At 39.9% G+C, this 17804-nt stretch overlaps 1 protein-coding gene and 1 long non-coding RNA gene across 5 annotated transcripts in view; one reads left to right on the forward strand and one right to left on the reverse strand.

Annotated features, from left to right (window-relative positions):
• The window catches only part of LOC134297598 (uncharacterized), a 91941-nt gene extending 79599 nt beyond the window's left edge, over nt 1-12342 (reverse strand). Inside the window, exon 1 of the long non-coding RNA XR_010004393.1 lies at nt 12052-12342. This is a non-coding gene — a long non-coding RNA (uncharacterized LOC134297598). The remainder of the gene's footprint in view (nt 1-12051) is intronic.
• gpr39 (G protein-coupled receptor 39) overlaps nt 1-17804 on the forward strand; it is a 216860-nt gene that overhangs the window by 43472 nt on the left and 155584 nt on the right. The window lies entirely within an intron of this gene.

Genomic DNA, 17804 nt, shown 5'->3' on the forward strand with positions numbered 1-17804 from the left:
CGGTTTGGCTCCTGACTACGACAACGTTCATTCCTGGCTTGGCGTTTGTTGGCTTCCTGAATTCGGCTTGGCTCCTGACGACGGCGTTGCTACTCCCGGTTGGCTTCCCTGTTGGTTTCTGAATTTGGCTTGACTCCTGACGACGGCATCACTACTCCCGGTTGGCTTTTCTTTGGGTTTCTGAATTCATCTTGGCTTTGGGACAACGGCATCGTTTGCGCTCACGACTGGTGGGCGTTTGGCTCTTGCTTGGCTCGTTGTGCCATAGCGAGACATGACATTAGTTCCAGTGAACGTTTGGTTGAAGTTAAGACGGATTATCAGGCTAGATAATCCAGATTATTTTCTATTCCTGCTTTTTTGCCTTTTCTTGAAACAAGGACATTTATTTTTATTGGGAACACTGAAGTTAAGTATTTCTAAGTTCAAAATATCATTTAATAAACATTTGTTAATTCTACTTATTGTGTGTGGCCCTTTAAGAGGAGGCTGAGTCCTGACACACTATTTGGGGCACCATTCCTGTAACTAGTTAGCAGTTTTTATTTATTTCGTGTCAAAAGCATTGGTACAGCAAATACATTTCAAATAATTGAAATAAAATAGAAAAGAAAGAAATCACAAGCAACTAAATAGTTTTGGACCAAAAGCGGGCAACAGCAACCGCATTGTCTGTAGCTTTAAACAACTCCTCCTCCGTACATGAGGCAGGGCATTGTGGGCAAGCATACATATGCTGAGTTGTTTGTTCAGCTCCACAGTCACACAAGGTGGAGGATTCCTCCAGGTAGTGCCACCTTGCCAAGTTGTCTTTTGATCTGCCCACTCCGCTTCTGAGTCTGTTCAGGGACTTCCAAGTTGCCCATTCTTGGTTTGCCCCTGGAGGAAGACCCTCTTGGGGGGCCATCCAGTTAGAATTGCCAGGTTTAGCTGCCCAGAGGGACACCCTTGCTGTTGCAACAGCAACAGCAAGTTAGCAGTTGAAGGGCAGGAGTTAGAGGCTGAATTTTGCTTTGCTGAGTATTCTGGCCTAAGGCATTATTTATGGTGCCTTGTCAGTGAATAACTTGGGGAGAGAGGTAGCTTGATTAGTACAGTGGTTCTCAACCTGTCCCCAGGTGTTTTGACCTACAGTACTAGAAATTTCAGCCAGTTTACCAACTGTTAGGATTTCTGGGAGTTGAAGGCCAAAACATGTGGGGACCCACAGGTTGAGAACCACTGGATTAGCAGAACAGCGCCCCTAAAGAATAAATAGGATTTGATTTACTGCTTCATGAATAGAGCTGCTAGGTGAAAAAAGGATAGGGCTTCTCTACACAAGCAGCCTCTGTAAGCATGAAACCATTAAAACAGGAATGGACAATTTCTATGCACTGTAGGGGGTGAGGAGTGAGCCTGAGTGGGCAGGTGAGATGGTGGTAACAGGAAGAGGGCAATGGCAGTAGGAGAAAGCTGTTACAACTGTAGTGGCTTGGTGGAAATTTTAAGAGTGGCAGACAAGCCTCCCTCTGGGCTGGACTTGCAGTCCCTATTAAGGCCAGACTGCTGAGACTCCAGATGCCACAACCCCTTCCCACTGCCTCTACCCACCACCACTATTGTGTCTGCCCACTAATTCTAACTCCTCACCATCTCTCCCTGTCCCGCTTCCTCCATCTGCTCTGGCAACTCACACACCTCACACCATTACGCCTCTCACTCCCCCATTCCATCCTCTCCTCCTGTGTGAGTGAGTGAGCGAGTGAGACTGCAAGGAAATGCACCTATGGCTTAGCCCAGCCACCCTATCAATTTGATTTTCTCCCAGTGACACTGGTGTTAGTCAAGGTGCAGTTAAAAATGGCATACGGCAGCAGCAGAGGTGGCAGTAAATATGAACAATTCACATATTGGCAAATTCACAAATAATCAAATCCACAAATGCTTAACCCACAATTGTGGAGGGACAGCTGTACTTTGTTGTAAGCCTCCTTTGAATCCTATGTCAAGAGAAAAGCAGGTTATGAATTAAATTAAATTTAATAAGGCATTTTAAAACTTAGCAACTGCCTCTGATCTCTTATATGCTGGGTTTGGGCACCACAGCCTTTCCTGTGTTCATTTTGGCTGTTTAAAATGTTAAACTTAAGGAACAGGAGTGAGTGAGGTGCAAGTATATGTCATCATATCTCTTAGTAGATTCACCTCCTTGCACTTAGTGCCTATACATCAAAAGAACAGTATATACAGCTTTCACCTGGACATGTTCAGAATCCCAGGATTCAGTAGAATGTTTCTACTCTGTTGGTGCCATAGAGGAACCTTGCCTCCAAAAATCAAATAGAAAGACTCAGATTTCTTATGAGCCTGGAAAGGCTAAGTCTTGACTTCAAATGTTTAATTTCAGCAAACCAAAGCTGCAAGAGAGAACAGTGAAGCAAACCAACATGCACTTGGGGCTAGCTCCTTTCTTTGGTGACATTTTCACTGAGCTTCATTTCAAGAGGAAAATGATTGCATCCTCAAATGGCCACATCTGGCTTCACATATACAACCGTGTAATAAATAGCAGACAATAAGGTTGCATCTGTCCTTCTCAGTGCCCAATTGTTGGTGGCCTTCTCCTGAGACGGATTTCCAGTTCAGGCCTTTGTAGCATGAAAATGGAAAGAGTAAAGTCATGTGGAGGAGAAGTGGAAAGGTGATCAGAAGTGTGGCAAGTGGATTGTGGGGTGCTTTGGGTGCACTAATGCTTGCACTCCGGATGGCAGGGTTCCAACAGCTGACTGGCTGCAGGATTAACTTCTTACAAATCTGTGATCTCGCAGGCAGAAGATTTACATGAAGTGTCGATATAGAGCAAGGAAAATGTACAGCTTGATTCTGACCCAGCTCACTCCAGAAGAGTAATCATCCACCTGAATGGTGCAGCTGCCACTTTTAATTCCTTAGCCAGAAGCAGACAAGCAGACATGTAGGGCTCTTTCAAAGCTGATGTTGATAACAGGATGCAATTCTGTAGGATGCAGTTTCTCTGTCTCTGATATCAAGATGGCTTTTTTCATCGCTGAGGAATAAAATGTGTGGCTGAGAGAGTTTAAAAGTTATTATTACTTTTAAAGAATAAATTATTCTCACAATTTCTGTCTATGAGTTTAAACAGGCATAGACAAACTTCAGCTGTCCAGGTGTTTTGGACTTCAACTCCCAGAAATCCCAGCCAGTTTACCAGCTGGCAGAAATTGTGGGAATGGAAGTCCAAAACACCTGGAGGACTGAAGTTTGCCCATGCCTGGCCAGAACAATAGCTTTTCTCAAAGTCCAGTGAATACAAGTTGTGTTCATAGGCTTTGGGTGTTAAGTGTCTGTTTCTGGTGGAAATACAGAGAGCACCATGGAAGAGGGCATGGTCGATTTCTTGAAACTCTAAACATGAACACTGTACTGCAACATTTTGTTTCCAGTCATACTTTCCTAGTTTTATTTTACTGTTCATCTCAGGGCAAATGGAGCTATGATATCAAATAATCATATGTCCTCCAGCTGGAATGAAACAGAGGATACCCACAGATTTATGAACTGCTCCTTTTCCCCCCTTCGTAATTAGACCTGGAGAAAAAATTCATTAACATGGTTTCACTCTTCAAACCTCTAACTCAATGGTTCTCAACCTGGGCTCCCCAGATGTTTTTGGTCTTCAACTCCCAGAAATCCTAACAGCGGGTAAACTGGCTCGGATTTCTGGGAATTGTGGGCCAAAAAACCTGGGGCCCCTCAGGTTGAGAACCACTGCTCTAAGTCTAACTTTAGCCAATTTAAAAACAAATCTGCTTCAAACCATGAGTTTGACAAATTGTGGGTTTACAGTGTTCCCTCACTACTTCGCTTATTGTGGATTCGCTGTTTTGCGGTTTTTCAATAAATTCAGCATATTATAAATCATAAAAAATTACAATTTACAGCCTAAGGAAGGAGAAGCCGAAGGGAGAAAAAAGGAGCCCAAGCAGCAACGGGAAGAGAAGGAGGCGATTTATCAACACACGATTGGTTGATAAAGACTTAAAATAGTGTATAACTACTAAAATAATGTATAAATATATAATGCACCTACTTTGCAGATTTTCACTTATTGTGGGTGGTCCTGGAACCTAACCCCCGTGATAAGGGAGGGAACACTGTACTGTAATCTACAATGTTTTGCCCTCATGCAACAAAACAAAACAAAAAAGATTAGGGACCAATAACCTGACCATGTAGCATGAGGAAATGTAAATGGTTTCAAATGTTATTTCTGGGTTATCAACTGGATCTGAGCCTTACTATATCTTGGTATTAAAATTAGAATATATACAATAACCACAAGAAAAGTATCCCATTAGAACAAAAGAACAATTAGCCAAAAGTGTTGTAAACAACACGGATGGATGTGCATTTAACTCCAGAGAAAGCCAGCATTCAATTTCTTTCTTCCTATGTTGGTATATCTACATAGATAAAGATAGATTGTGTGTTATGCACATATGCACATTTATTATGATTCAAGTAGATTTCTTTTAATATTCTCAACAATAATATTTAGCTGAAGGGGCAGGTTTTTGATCTTTCATCCTCTATTAAACTCTGTCCAAGCTTTGACAATATTATATTTGTTTCTATTTATCTCACCTTTCATGTGCTATTTTGCTAGATATTGTAACATCACCCAGAAAGGACAGAAAGTGAGAGACTGTACTTCCTAAGGAGGCATAGCATTTTGAATTTCATATTAATATAATCCAATTACCTCATCCTTGGCTGTGCAGTTCTGTCATGTCCAAGGGATACATCAATCCAGAATAAGTTGAAAGCATCTTGAGCTATCCTTTAGTGGCACAACACAGCATGATTTCCAGGGAAAGACCTCTACCTCTGTTCTGTGTTAGTATTTGAAGTGAGTAATTTGCAAAGTGCAGGGAATAAGTTACTTTGGGGGACAAGGAACATGGAAATAGTGTCTCGGGGGAATAAGGCTGTGTAGTTTGTGATTTTTTAAATAACAAATATGCCATCTGCTGCATTCAGAGTATAAAAAGGCTTCCTCTTCAGAAGTTTAAGCCAAGGATGCTAATCCTTCCTTTGCCAGGGGTGGCTTAGTAGTATCCAGAGAGCAGAGATGGGTTTCAGAGGCAGAAAAATTATCCCTCCCTCAACTTCCAATTCAGACATCAAATACGAATCTAACTGCACTTGGTAGCTGCTTATTTATACACATATCTGAAGATGTAAGTAGTCTTCTAAGAAGTCTTCCAGCCATGTTTGCTCTCCTTCTTGAAAACGCTTTATAAAGTACTCAAATGTGGGGAAAGGGTTGTGTTATGTGTGTCTACAGGAGGCAGACACACAGTCTCTCAATATGCATTTTTAGAAGTATTGAAGAGCAGAATGAGAATATTAATTAACAATCTCTGCGCTGTTCTGTATGGGAATTCGTGGGGAAGTGAAATAGTCTGGGCTTCTAGGGAAAAGCACTTGTTCATGCCTTCCCAGTCCTTTTTTAAAATCAGGAATGTAAACTCTGTGCCTCCACATTTCTGAGACTTTAACTTCCAGAATGCACAACTAGCATACCCATTAGTAAGTGTTTAACAGAGCTATGGTCCAAAATATCATGGCAGGATGGGGAAGCTTCTTTGCCTTGCTCTACATTCAGAAAACTGCATCTTTAGAGCCACAACATTACAGTTATGCATGGGATTCATAGATCAGCATGAATTATGGAAAACAGCATGCTGATTATTTATATTCTACAGTGTCAAACATTCATATGCATGGGTGATTGGATGTCAGGGGTCTGCTGAAATGCTGGGATATTATGGAAGACCTGATGCCCTTCATCATCATCATCAGGTTGCCCAGAGAATATAACAAGTCTCTGGAGTTTTAGTCAACCATTGGCATAACTTAAGCAGGGTGACCCAAGTGTTCCCGCCACTTGATATGTAAAGCAAAATGCCATCTCCTTTGTATTGTATCAGTGGTGGCACCTTTTGTGTGCCTGAGAAGGAAGTAGAGAATACAGTGGCAGCACTCTTGCTCATGTTCCCACCTGCCCAATACTAGGGAAGATACAGCAACAGCTGGATCCATACTTCCCACTGTGGAAAGTAAGAGGATGCAGTATCCCCATCTGTTTTTCCATCTGCACACCCACAAGTGAAAAGGACATGACCCTTGTGCCACTATCTGTTTGCAGCAAAGGAGGAAAAACATCTGATGAAAGGGAGGATAATACAGCCACAGCAGAACTCTCTTTCCAAAGTAGAAGGAGGAAGAGGCCAAGAAAGATGGTGGTCACATCTACACCACCACCACTACCAGAGTCAAATTCTAGATGGCTATGCAGGTTGCTTGGCCAACTTGGGGGGGGGGGGGGTAAATTTGTCACTCTTGACACCATACTGCCTGAGGTTAATGGCAAATCTGGTCCTGCATTTCAGGCCAGGAAGACTATGGCATGAACATCCAAGTGGAAACAGTTTATGACTAAGCATCTCTTGACCAGCAAGACTGTGAGAAGAGGAAACCAGTGGCTGATCCATATCCCCTTGATTCAGCTCCAGCATATCTGTGTTTTAGACTCACCATCACCACTCAATCATGCCCTCAATCAAACTACTTAAGCTTGGCACTCTTAGAAGTATGACCATTAAGTATTTCTAGCATGAAAACAATATAAGCACTTAGACAGTCATTCAGTCTTAAATAATTAAGAATGGCTTTCAGGCCAAACCATGTGGAGATGTGGAGAAGCAATGGGTCTGAGCTCATGATCTGCCCCTGTACAAAACCCTTATTTAGAAGTTACGTATGTGGAAATTGCTTAATCAATAGTTTATTGAAATGTATAAGAGCATTACTGAACTGTGAAAACTTTGTAATAGTTTTCTTTGCAATACTTTTCAAAGCCATTCTGTCAAAATAATTTAAACCACAACTTGCCACCAATTAGTGTTTTTGTACAGAAGGGAGATCAGACTTAGCACAATGTTTTTCTTCTTCTCAGTAGTGCATGTGGCTATTTAGCTCTTGATCATCCAACTCCTTGTTGTCTTTCATGTCCGATGTCTGTTAACATCTTCTCCCCTTTAGTTATTGGTTTTGATAGATTTTTTGTTCTTTGGCAAGTCGGCCTTTAAATTTCTTTTAATTAGATTTTTTTCTTTAATTTTTCAATTTGCACCTCTGTTTGATAAGCACCATGTGTGCTCTTGATGGAGATGCCCAACAACAACCAAAAAAGTGTACCATACTTCTAAAAGATATGCCTTTAGAATAAGTAGCTTTAGGAATGTTTGCTTTCTATACCATGCCTTAGTTCTGATTGCTTATTTGGCAGTCTAAGGATTTTTATTTGCTTCTGGGTTTATGTGTACAACCAAGTGTGGTCATAAGAAGAAAAGCTGTCAAGGAACATAATGGCAAGGGATTAATTCTAACATAGTAATGCTAATTGTGAAATGGCATTTATGAGGCTCAAAACAAAATGTTTCTTCCAACTGTCACAATAGGAGCTGTCTAAAAGAATTCTGTTCTAAAGGGATTGTTAAGGAAAACGATTGCCACTTTGTAGAATGCATATGCCAAGGTACTCTGGTGTGACTGAGAGATCACACCCTGGGATAGTGTGGTTATCCATGTGAATAGAGTAGTTTAAACTATGTAAAAACTAACAAAAGTGCTTTTTGGCTTTCATAGACTTAAGAAAAAAACAATATGGTACAGTAAGCCACCTTGGATCTCAGCTTTTGAAAATAAAGGAAGCATATAAATAAATAGATTTTATTATATAAAATACAACACAGAAACATTTAATGGACTGGTGGAAAATTTTCTCCCATTCTGGCAACAAAAAATAAATGCTGCACAGTATAAAAGCCTAACTGCAGATAGTTTACAAAACCCGACAGCATGAAAATTTCTTAAATTGCCAAAAAATGAAGAAGAGCAAGGATGGGCCATCCAAAGGCAAGTTCCAAAATCTTGCAGCACTCCGCAAGAGGGTCCTCTTAATTGTTCTCACCAGACAACCTTAGGAAGATTGCGGGATAGACCTCTCCAAATGATCTTAATGCTCTAAAGGGCTCATACATAGAGATAGTCAAAGGTAAAGGTTTTCCACTGACATTTAATCTAGTCATGTCCGACTCTAGAGGTTGGTGCTCAACCCATGATTAGACCATGATCCAAGAAGACAAATTATTCACAGCAGCACCATCTATAGAGCCAGATCTTCACCTCCAGTATTCTTCTCTGCCTTCCTGGACCATGTCCCCTCTAGCTCCAGTTTACCCTTTTCTTCTTAACCAGTAAGCACAATCTTTTCCTTAGATTTTTTTCATCCCTGAGCCAAACCAATAATTCATAGGTGTTACATTAGGATGCCAGCAATTGCTGAAGTAGTGATGACCTCCAAGTATTGACTATTATCATTAATAACCAAAATGCAGCCTTCATTGGGGAGAACACAGAAATCAACATTAAGTTCCACTCAGGTTGATGTAAGGTGGGGGGAAATGTGTGCTGGTGCAGAATGGTTCTGTGGAATAGATACTTAGATAGTGTGCTGGGCTCTATTCAAGAAGAACATCAGTTCTAGGAAACAGACTTTATCTCTTTGTTGTTGTTAACTGCCCTCAATTCAACTTCAACTTTTGGTAATCCTATGAATGAGAGACCTCGAAGTCACTCTATTATCAGCAGCCCTGCCGGAACCTTGCAAACCCAAGGCCATGGCTTCCTTGATGGAATCCATCCATCTGTAATGCATTTGCAAGTTCATCTCTCAGAAGAACTTACTTTTATGCATGACCTGGTGAGCCAAATCAGTTGCCCGGTTCCACAAAGAACAAGGAATAACCAATTACCTTGAAGAAGGAGATAATTCTCTGCAATACTGAGTTCACTCTATATTAACAAGTGATCAGTGTGTGCTTGAACTTCAAAGGTGAGACATCCTAAACTCTCAAGGAGGCCTTTCCACTGGCAGTTGCAGATACTCTTAATGATTGTTTGGAGACATGTATCATGTCATCTCTATTTCCTGCAGAGAAATAGATTTAGGAATCACATAACAGTGTGAATGGTGGCCACCTCTAAGATAAGAGACCTCCATAAATAAGCAACAGGACTGCCTTTATTTTACTGAAAAATTATTCTGCATTCATATGTGTGCAATTTAAGCATCCATTACTCAATATGAATTGACTGGTAGTGAAAAAGACAGGTTGTTAAGCATGGGCTCAAGACATTGTAATCAGTTATAATGGTGAATGGGCATGGGGAGAAGGAAATAAAATGAGATCATGCCCACACTAAGCAAAAGCTTAGGTCTATTTCTGAGAGTTACTTTTTTATTCTGTGGATGAGAGAGTTTATTGGTACATGGAATGGTTGAAATGTGGCCTTCTGGCCTAACCTCTGTGAGAATGGCTCCACCACAGGTTCACACCTTTTGCCTGGATCAAAGTACAACAAAGCAACACCACTAGAAAGTGCATTCCTTAACTCCACAAAATCTGTTTGGCATTTTCCTGAATACCCCATGGTTGATTTTTCTTTTGATATCCCAAAGATGTCAAAAGATTACACTATGTAACACAATTTTTGTTCCTGGGTTATAAATGTCATTTCCTAATAATAAAAACATGGAAATTTTTTATTAAACTGCAAAAAAAAAAAAGTTTTTGCGGGACATCCTGCCGCACATTTTGCTATAGTTTTTCAATGAATATCTCATTGAGTCTCAACCAATTCAACATAGTTTGTGGCAGCCACAAAAACAAAGTTTCTGCAGTATAACAACTACTTTCAAAGTATATACTGCACAATTAAACACTTTCAAACCAGGAAGAGATTTTTTTCTAATTTTCTAATGAAGTGTTATGATTAATCTTAGCTTGAATTGATCATAATAATATGCAAGCAGCCCGTGAGATTTAGTAGAATTAGTAAGTACAGCAACATTATGAATGACCCACATTTTGGGGGTCTCAGCTGAAATATTCTCTTTAGAAAACAGAATGATTTTTAAAAAACAAAATCATGTTTACTTTAATTTAACATCAGATTTTGCTCATTCCATTGCTGCAGGACTGCTTCCAGTCAAGCATCAGGCTGCTGTGATGTGGAACCAACATGTCAAAACCTCAGATATCAGCACTGACATTAAGACACATGGGATTCCAGACAAAACTTCATTGATAATATTCTGAAATATTTCTGCAGCTAAACAAATGTTCAAATTAAGGCAGTTGTAGGGATGAACTAATGCAAATTCATGATTATTATATACATGGACATTATTATTATTAATCATCATCATCATCATCATCATCTATAACAGGGGTCCTCAAACTTTTTAAGCCAAGGGCCAGTCCACAATCCTTCAGACTGTTGAGGGGCCGGATTATCACTTGAAAAATACAAAAAAATTCCGATGCACACTGCACATGTCTTATTTGTAGTGCAAAAACAACAACAACAACAACAACAACAACAATGAAAGAACAATACAATATTTAAAAATAAAAACAATTTTAACCAACATACATTTATCAGGATTTCAATGGGAAGTGTGGTTCTGCTTCTGGCCAATGAGATAGTCAAGTTAATTAGGGTTGTTGTTGTTGTTGTTGTTGTTGTTGTTGTGTGCCTTCAAGTCATTTCAGACTTTGGGTGAGCCTAAGTCTAAAATTTATTTATTTATTATTTATTTATTTACTGCATTTATTTACTACATTTGTATCACACCCTTCTCATCCCAAAGGGGACTCAGAGTGGCTTACAATTTATATGTACATACAATATATTATATTATTAGCATAGCACAATATTAGCATTATATATTACTGTATTGAACTATACCACTATACTGTAATATTATTAGTAATATTATATGTAATATAGAATATATAATTAATATTATTATATGGTATTATTATTAGTGTTATATTGTACTACATTATAGTATTATTATCAATATGTATATACAATATATACAATACAATACAATATATTATATTATAAAACTGAGGGCGGGGGCCAGGTAAATGACCTCGGAGGGCCGCATCTGGCCCCCGGGCCTTAGTTTGGGGACCCCTGATCTATAAAATTGGGGTGGAATATCAAATATAAAATAGTATAATCCACAGTGGAATAATGTGTCTCCCTCATCTGATAACTTTGTTGAGTAAATGTATGTTACAAATTTGAATTTCGCCTAGCTAACTGGCCTTCTGGGTCATCACCGTTGGAGAGACCAAAGAAATGGGACCTTCTACTTGTTCAATATAGTGTCGAGCTTGTCAAGATGTCTTAGTTGTTCTAATAGTTTCTTCATATAGAAGAGAATATGCTTATACGACAGAGCCACTGGCGAAAAGCAGTATCAATATAAAGTTTTATTTGCTTTCTTTTTTTGCTTTCTAGTGCCTTGAAACATGGGACTGGAGACTTTGATTTAGTCTGTCAGGGTGAATTTTTTGGATTACTTTGAGTCATTCCTAGCACACTAGCTGTTTTGTAACTATGCAATGTATCATTGCCATAAGCAACCTTATACAGTGGACTTGTAACAGATATGCCCCTGAAGGAAAAACCAATTCAAAACATGCCACAGACTGTTAATGAATCTGGAGTTCTATAAGCATGTATCTTTATTGCTGAGCTCTGAAAGGTACTTTCCAAGGGAATACATGATACATGCAGTGAGCTAACGGCACATTCCCAGATGCAGTGGTGTCACTTAACACTTCATGTTTGTGTCCCTGCATAAAAATGTGGCAGTGTGGCAGAAAAATATGTTTACAAATGCTTGTGTGAGCCCACAAGATAAATTTTGCATTGTCTTCCTCTGAAAGATTGGCCTGAAGAGGATTTGATTGGATTTAGCCTAGGGTGTGAATACGGATTCATGTTGTGATTTTCAGATCATTGCTTAATGCTTTCTTGACATATAGTTGCATCAAACAGTGCCTCTGGCAGAACAATTTCTCCTGTGAGAATAAGGTCCCTGCAGTTGTAACACATTACCTGTGCACTTTCTCCAAGTGCCATGAATTGCCAGGGATAACCATGGTCTGTGCTCCTGGTTTCTCAGTAGGTGCTGAAGTATCTTGCTAGGGTCTGGAAAAAAACAAAAGGAAAAGACAGGAGCCTCAGATTCAATTTGAAGCCCTCCTGATCTGTGGTTTTGCAACTTGGAACAAATCGATTCTGCCCAACTGCTATGAGATGCAGCCCATCTCTTGCCAGAAGTTATCTTTCATGAAACTGGAGATCGTGATTCCCAAAACCAAATCTTTCCCAGCAGTTCCATTTGCAAAACCAATTGTTCGTTTTCAGTACTCTTCTCTCTTTTCCTGAGTCCTATCCCTCAACAGGAGGGAATGATGAAATAACCCAAGCTCTTTTATTTTTAGTCAAGAAAACAAATCAACAAATCTACAAACAAACAAAAGTAAAGACCACAATACAGAATACACAAAAGTAAAGAATTGTCCTACCCAATCCACACCCATAAAACAAAAACAATACAGCTATCTTTTTTGTATAAAAATACTACCATAGCTAACAAAACACAATCTAAAATTATCATCTTCATTATAACTATCCCCCCCCCACACTACTACTACTACTACTACTACTACTACTACTACTACTACTAAACATATATTATACATGCAACGATACCCAATCTCACACTTTCCTCACACTTTCTGCCTGGTGGTTTTAACTTCTCAATTTTCTATGCTCATAAAATATCACAAATACTACCCTTCCCCTTATAATGGCACTCTTCTAATTCAAAAAAATCAATAATATAATATTGTCTCCATCTTTAATAAAGTTGCAATCTTTAAAAAAAAATCAGTCAAGGATTTCTCCGTAATCAATATTATCAATTTGTCCAGCTAGTTCACACATCTTCATAAGCCAATCTTTTTCGTTAGGATAGTTGAGTTTTTCCATCTCTGAGCATAGAGAATTCTTGCTGCCGTGATCGTATATAATCTTAGTTTTCAAACGCCTTTATCTTCAAATACAGTGTCTCATAGGACCTTATCACGTTCGGAAATTTACCTGTTTCTATACACCGTTAAGCTGAATCCCTGTGGTTGCCATCACATGATGTAAGCCTACTTCTAGTAGTTACCTGATAGTCCCCAGCACTTTCATTTAAAAAACGCACGTTATTTGGAGCCAGCACTCTACCAGTTCCAGCTGTCTGTACGTTCCTAGATGTGGGGAAAATCATGGATCTTCCCATGTGATGGCAACTGGTCAACTTCACTGTTTTATGAAGTCAGTTGGTGGGCAAAAAGTGGGCCATTCCAATCGTTATCTGTAAATCTCCTCTTGCCGCCATTACTCCGTCTGGTCTATTAGTACTGTCAGTCCCGGCAGTTGAAGGTTCCCCCTCTGCTTCTTAAAATAAATGTTTTGTATTATGATATCTGGAACCCCTCTCTCATCTTGATTAACCAATGCACGCTCGGAAATAATTATCTAATAACTGTAGAACACCATTTCAGTAGTCAAGCAGCCTGGACAACAGCCGCCAGCGCAATGTCATCCTTCTTTAGTTCTCTGCCCCGCAGAGAATGCTCTTAAACTCTTGAGGATTATGTTATAATTGGGATGGGTGGGGACTCCACCACTGCATGTGATGGCAAATTAAGTTGGCAAATCCAGACAAGAAGAACACATGTGATGAGAGAGATTAATTCTCCATTTTATTTAAACATGGGCTAACTCTGAACACTATGGCAAGGTCCGGATCAACCTGCATTATTGGTCTAATGCAGTAGTTCTCAACCTGTAGGTCCCCAGATGTTTTGGCCTTCAACTCCCAGAAATCCTAATAGTTGTTAAACTGTCTGGGATTTCTGGGAATTGTGGGCCATAACACCTGGGGACGCAAAGGTTGAGAACCACTGGTCTAATGTGATGAGATTCATTGTCCTTGCACTTACAGTATCTTCTCTTTCCACATGGATCAGAAGGAGGGGCAATAGTCAGTGGAATTGATAAATCTTCTCAGCATCTCTGCAACTTTGTGAGCTTTCACCCCAAAAGGTAGCACACCTTTAAAGGTATCTGTAAGGTCAGGATGCCACTCAAACTTTCTCTTAATAGGGAACCATCTACCACCACCACATGCCTCTTCTTCTTCTGGGAAATGGCAGAAACTGTTACTCCACAGAATTCTCCAATATCACCTCCATACTCTGTGGGGTTTAATATGGCTTTGGAGGGCATTTTATACACTCTCTTATACTGTTTAGAAAAATTGTTACTCCTGATGTGATTCAGTCACTGTCCCAAGCTAGCTTATTCCAAGGCTGTTCTAGTATTCCTTTTGCTGTCTCCAGCATCATTTCAATGTGCCTGCAGGATGCCACTGGACTGCTGGTGCTGCAAGGCTGGCTTTATGGCCTGCCTACATTTAAACAAGCTGAAAAATGACATTGCAATTTGTGACATTTTTTTTAAAAAGCTTGATGTCATGTAGAAGTAGTACTGCAGTGAAGAGTGTGTTATGAGTTTTTGAAAAATTCTGTGAAAGTTAAGTGCATACTCTCACATTATCACTGCATGTGATGGCAAATCCAGACAAGAAGAACACATTGAAGTATCACTAAACATCAGTTGAGAATTGGCCTGGTGTTGTTATTTACACACATTGATCCTCTACTAGGAATGAAAATAGATCCAATGTAATTACTTTTCAGATCATGTATATGATTGGCCCCTGGTACCATCTAGGGTTTGATTCCAGGACCCCTGTGGATATCAAAACCCATGGATTCTAAAGTCCCGTTATATACAGGATAAAAGTAAAGGTTTTCTCTGACATTAAGTCTAGTCGTGTCCAACTCTGGGGGTTGGTGCTCATCTCTATTTCTAAGCTGAAGAGCCGGTGTTATCTATAGACACCTCCAAGGCCATGTGGCCGGCATGACTGCATGGAGTGCCATTATATGCCACAGGGTAAAAAAAATTGTGTCTCTTTAATAAAATGATACAGCAAGGCTTGCTTTTTAGATTTTTTCTTTAATTCAAGCTATAGCCAGTTGTATCTGTGGATACAGAATCTGTGGCTATTGAGGACTGACTATATTTTTTAAAACAAAAAATATATATCAAAGAGGATAATTGTTATTTGCCAAAACAGGAATGGAGTACAAATTCAGTGGGCAGGAGAGAGGGGAAAGCAAGATTTTCAGTGTTTATCACTTGTGTTTGAACTCTTTTAGAGTTATATTAATGAATGAAATTATTCTGAAGGCAATTTACAGAACGACTCCTTTTAGCGCCTCTTCTCTAAACGTCTTGGAGAACTCTTGCATGGCTAAAATTACCTCCATCAATCAGCCAAATACAATGCCAGATGGGCTGGATTTTGTGAAGTGCGCTGTTGCTAAGCATGTCATGATAGTGATGGTGTAATGGGCAGCAGTGGGCTATGGTTCCGCAAACACTTCTAACAGATGCCGAAGCCTCATTGCCGCCTTGCCATGTGTTGACGGTGTGATTACTGAATACACAAGACATAAAGCTGTCCCCAGGGCTGCTTAGTTTGGGACTGGTCCAGAACTGATTTCGAAGGAGTAAAAGTGCCTATGCCATAACTGTTTGTTGAAGGCTGAGAAGATTTGTTTTTTCCTCAGACTGATGCTAACCGAATTTACTGCCATCCTGCTCAGAGGATTGCATCATGGGTCAATACTATTATAAGGGTCATTTCTCCCTTCTAGTCACCTGTAAGAAATCCTGTGAACAATCATTGACCTGTTGACAATGAGTGGGAAGTCAGTGACACTCACAGTTTAGTTGTGAATTCAAAAGCTCAGAGCGTGCTGAGTTTTTCTTTCTGTCTTGCAATGTTCAAAGACAACATGGATGCTTTAGCCACGCTGCAATTTGGAGGCATTAAGCTTTTACTTGGTTCTGGGCTTTTTTAAAAAAGCCTGCAGTCCAAGCAGGATAGTTTGGCTGCAATTATATATTGCTCAGTTTTATGGCTCTGCACGCGTAAACTCTGGCGCTTATTCAGCCATGAGTAAATCCTAAAATGTACAGATCATTAGAGGAAGTATTGAACCATTTACTTGTAGAACGGGCATAGATTAACTGGGAATGGATCAGTGCTTTTTTACCACATACCATCAATTGAAATGCTTAACTTTTGGGTAGGGGAGAGGCCTAGTGTTAGCTCCTCAAAATTGTCTCTCAGGTTCCATATGGAGTGATGCTGCTTGTTGTCTACTTTTGGAAATGAATTATAATGATGCCAGTTAACATTCATATCCTTCTAACCTAAAGACTCGTGCATACATTTATTTTGGTTATCTCCAACATATCTCAGTAATATTTACAACAGCTTGCATAATAGATTAGAATTCATGTAGATATTGTGGATGATGGCAGAGTGAGAGACAAGCGGCTGACCTCCATACACACACTTCCATCCACAAACAGGGAAAGATTTAAAGTACACTTATAACTTTACTTACAGGGCAGGAAACTTGTGCCTTCTCAATCATTAAGGAAGTAGCTTCTTATTATAACCATTTTGAGAGACCAAAATGGTAAAAAAAAATCTGGAAAGCAAACCCTATGAGGAGCTCCTTGGGGAGCTATGTATATGTAGCTTGGAAAAAGAAGGCTGAGAGGGGACATGGTAGCTTTTGAAAGGATGTCACATTGGGCAGGGGGCAAGCTTGTTTTCTTCTGCTCTGGAGACTAAGGGCACATCTAGTCTGATCACTAAAGTTAGCTTCAAACCAGTATTGAAGAAAGTAGCTTCACTGTGCAGATACTACATAGAAATCCTCTAACCAGTTGAGGCCAAGAGGATGATTATACAAACCACAGAGCACTGCTTTCTTTTGCTCGCTTTTATGGAAACTTGTTGTCTAATCACTGCAGTTTGAAGCTGGCCTTGAACTACATTAAATAGTCAGTGTAGATAGGGCCTAAGACACAGAGCAACAGATTCAAACTGCAGGAAAAGAGATTCCGCCTAAGCATTAAGAATAACTTTCTGACAGCAAGAGCTGCTCAACAGTGGAATATGCTAGCTTGGAGGATGATGGAGTCTCCTCCTTTGGAGGTTTTAAAACAGGCTATTTGGCCATTTGTTGGGAGTGCTTTGGTTGTGTCTTCCTGCATGGCAGGGGTTTGGACTTGATGATGAGAGGAGCAGGCTAACATGCTTTGCATCAAATTAACAATCTAAAGAGAGTAACATCATCTATACCTGCAGCTTTTCTATACATCCAGGAAGACTTTCCATGATTCTGGATTGTGCTGAGAACCTTGATTTATAGTGAAAGCTTCCTTTTCATATTGTCACTCTGTGTTTTATATTGTCACTCTGTGAATTATGCTGGAGGCCCTGGAGCTAGGTAAACCATCTCCTAAATATCTGAATTAGGGACCTGAAAATATTTCCCATAGGGTGCTGGGCTGTAGCACAGCTGGTAAATCACCAGCAGTAATAAGATCTACCAACTGAAAGGTGGCCAGTTCGAAGCCCAGTCGGGGTGAGCACTCGACCATCGAGCCCAGCTCACTATTTACCTAAACAGTTTGAAAGCAGTTTATAAGCTGTAAATAGAGAAATTAGGTACCCCAAATTGCGGGGAAGATATTTTACAACACCATAAATAACAAGACCAGAAATATGGTGACTGAGAGGAAGGTAGAAGGAGGAAGTCCTGATAGCTCTTCATAATAGAAAATGGAGCAACAGCACCCCCTGTGACTGAATCTGAGCG

Source organism: Anolis carolinensis, chromosome 1 (genome assembly GCF_035594765.1).
Source record: "Anolis carolinensis isolate JA03-04 chromosome 1, rAnoCar3.1.pri, whole genome shotgun sequence".
NCBI lineage: Eukaryota > Metazoa > Chordata > Lepidosauria > Squamata > Dactyloidae > Anolis > Anolis carolinensis.